General features: G+C 32.1%; 1 pseudogene across 1 annotated transcript; it reads right to left on the bottom strand.

The window, feature by feature from the left end:
* Positions 1 to 609: 609 nt before the first annotated feature.
* LOC150076850 (potassium channel subfamily K member 6 pseudogene) lies at positions 610 to 3321 on the bottom strand (annotated as a pseudogene). Its single transcript, XR_016547670.1, has 2 exons — positions 3180 to 3321; positions 610 to 874 (listed from the first exon to the last, which is right to left on the bottom strand). The product of XR_016547670.1 is annotated as a potassium channel subfamily K member 6 pseudogene (transcript).
* Positions 3322 to 3559: the final 238 nt, after the last annotated feature.

The following is a 3559-nucleotide window of genomic DNA, read 5'->3' as shown; positions in this document are numbered from 1 at the left end:
TGAAGTGTCTGACCAGCATCCAGTTTTTGAATAATGTGGTTTTTTGATTTACATTTTGCTTACCATAGTGAAGACCTCCAGAGGAGGTTTTAATATTAAAAACATAATTAAAAAATGTTTTCAATATAAAAAATGAATTTTTCACAGTTGTCTTCATAATAGATTGAAAATAAAGGTAGCATCAAAAAGTGAACGATACGGAATTATTTTTTGCTGATTTTTAAGCTTATAAATGGGGTCAGTTTTTCTAAGTGTGCATGTGATTCTCAACAAACCTTGGTGCCTGTGTCTACTACTTAATGCTGTATTGCAAAACAAACTTTGTAAAATTTGTATGTGATGTGTACTTGATAGTGAATTTTAACTGTCAAATAATATGTTGGAAAGAATAGCTGACAATTATATGTGGTCACCGAATGTGTAGGATATCTGTAAAATGAATACCAGAATTATGGTATTTATTTACAAAATTTTCTTAGTCACATATCAAGTGTACAGATTAACCTGTCATGGATAGGCTTTATTACGTTAGCCTTTAGCCAATCACTTAATTTATGCATAGCAAGATTATATCACAGGTATCAAGAAAGATTCTTTGGGCAGGGAATGAAAAACAGATCTATTGCAAAGGGCTAATTGTATAATTATCCACTTTCTTCTGTGCGAAGAAGAGGATAATGCGAAGCTACACTAGTTAGAGGTTCTGTATACTTCATCTTATTTCCATCTCCTGGTAACTGGAGGCGAACCTTTTCTGGATCTCTCGTAACTTCATCGCTAGTTAACAGGCAAAACAAGCCAAAGTTGAACTGATGGATATTGGAAACCAGAGCCAAGAAGAACATCATGAAAGTCAGGCCAATGAGAAGGTAACCTAGAAAATTACACAAAATAATAAAATAGTTTTAGTATAGCATTATAGTTGGCTTGTGTATTCTCTCGCAGTACAATTAATTTTCAGTTCATATAAAATGTATGTTATGCATTTATTTGAGCTCTTTAGACTGTGAGTCTGATATATATTTTAATCCTTTGCAGTCGAGCATTATTTCTGCTCTCTTTCCATCCCAGTCCAACTCGAAAATCAAAAAAATGAATATGAGCTCTTAAAAAATTATTTGAAAAACATTGAAAATTGTAAAATGAAGGATCACATAACTGGAGGTACAGTGTATATATAAAGCTAGTAATGAGACCTGAATAACTAGTTGTTTTCACAGGTAATAGTAGTAGTAGCAGCAGCAGCATAAAATAATTTTCTACTTCATGAGTTGCAAATATTTAGATATTTAAGCCTAGTGAACATTCTGATTATACCACTTATATTGTTCATATGATATTTACAAGCTAAAGACCAAAAATACATGCATCGGTACTTGTGTGAAAATTATCACACTGAACTTTGGTAAATGATTTAGAATTTGCAGTACCCATGATATTCACATAAAGCTTTTTAAAGCAGCTAAGAATTAATGGTAATTCTTGAATACAACAAACCCAGTATATTTATTCTGAGAAACAAATCACATCTCATTTGTTCATCAAAAAAATTAATTATTCAATTCAAACTGCCTATTTTTTTTTACTGTTTTTACAAATTTTCAATATGGTCACCAAATGTGTAGGATTTTCACAAATTTTCAATAACCTTCAACTCTTGTTTATATTTCAGTTAAATTTTAGTTTTCTTCATTCATGCATGAAGGATTGTGAAGTAAAATCAATTTTAGTCTTTCACACATAACCAAAATGATTTCCATTTTCACACTTTCTAAAAAAAATTTAGTTACTTTTATATGCATAATTTAGCATAAAATTGTGCTAAATTACATTCTCCTGATATAATTTAGCATAAAATTATGCTAAATTACATTCTCCTGATATAATTTAGCATGATAAATATCGCTATAATGTTAAAATATGATTTTAAACACCACACACCTTTATAGGGTTTCCTATAAAGATGTGTTTTTTTTTCGTGCACACTTTTATATGTAAATTGGGTTGCTTGCAAAAAGTACATCTCATTTCTAATTCAGTGTAGTACAGAGAGCATCTGTTCTCTTTCTGTGGGAAGCAATCTTGATTTATGGCATCCTGTCATCTGTATTCCTTTCTTGGTAAGAGCAACCCTTTGTTCCCCTTACCAATCTCATTGCCCTTCTCCATACAGTACTCATTTCAGCAGCTCTACATCCTTCCTAAAATGAGGCCTCCAGACCTGTATGCAGTACTCAAGATGTGGCCTGACCATTTTCTTATACAAAGGGATAATCACTTCCTTATCCCTGCTAGCAAAATTCCTGTATATCATTGACAAGACTCTGTCAACTGCTCTGGCAGCCTGTCTGCACTGCTCAGAAAACTTCATATCTGACTGCACAATTACTCCCAGGTCTTTTTCATTCTCCACTACCTTTAATGTAGTACCACACAGTTGGTACATTACTCTGGGGTTACTGCTACCCATATACAATACTCTGCATTTGTCAATGTTAAACTTCAGTTGACACCTCTCAGCCCATCTGTCCAACTTTTCTAGATCCTGTTGCAGTAGCATAATGTCATTAATAACCCTGCCAACCACTGTATCGTCTGCAAACTTAGACATTAAGCCTCATATACCTTCATCAGTATCATTGATAAATGTAGAAGACAACAATGGGTGCACCACCAAACCCTGGATATATAGTTATCCTTTATAGTTAGACCTGTTGATAAGATTCCGCAGAGAATCTGGAAATGTCATAAAGTTAAGTAAGGCCTTTGTGTTGGTGTTAGGGATGCTTGCATATACCATATTATAATTTCTGTAACTAAATATAATTATATATAGCATAGTAAATTCTACTTCAGAGTAATTCACATGGTTCATTAGTGTTTATTTAATTTACAATTTTTTTTATTATTATTTTTTAATTTAGATTTATATCTTTTTAAATAGTGAACGTGACATGGTATTGCGTAAATGAAACTATAATAATCAATATTTATTTTTTAAAGCAAAAATCATTACTACTGATTACAACTGGATATACCGAACAAATATTATTTATTACACAACTATTAAAAATTACTTTCCTTTTAAAACTGACATTACCTCACATTTTTAAACTAGTGTTGCTTGTGATCTGCAAAAACTAATCAAACAGTTCAATCTATTACTATCTCCAACTTACCTATAAGGCAAATCTTGTATAATGATCGATATTTCTGAACGGGTGCTTCACCTGGCACATAATCCCCCAAGCCAATAGAAGTTAGAGAAACAAAGCAGTAGTATAAGGAATCAAGGTAACTCCAATCAGGTTCCAGATACATAAATACCCACGCAGGTAGGAAGAAGAAACACAAGAGTATTGAAGCCTATACATATGCACACCCACACATACAAATTAGAAAAGATTAATAAAACTGTCAAGTTTGAATATACGAATAATTAACTTTGCTTTTAAACAAAAAAAAATATGGATAATTTTGAAATAATATTTGCCGAATCTGGGGTAGGAAAAAAGTAGAGGCGTGGCAGAGTTAGTACAATATACTGCAATTAGGAAAT

This window comes from Mastigoproctus giganteus, chromosome 12, assembly GCF_048544385.1.
Source record: "Mastigoproctus giganteus isolate SK-2022 chromosome 12, ASM4854438v1, whole genome shotgun sequence".
NCBI lineage: Eukaryota > Metazoa > Arthropoda > Arachnida > Uropygi > Thelyphonidae > Mastigoproctus > Mastigoproctus giganteus.
This window is presented reverse-complemented; position numbering and strand designations above follow the sequence as displayed.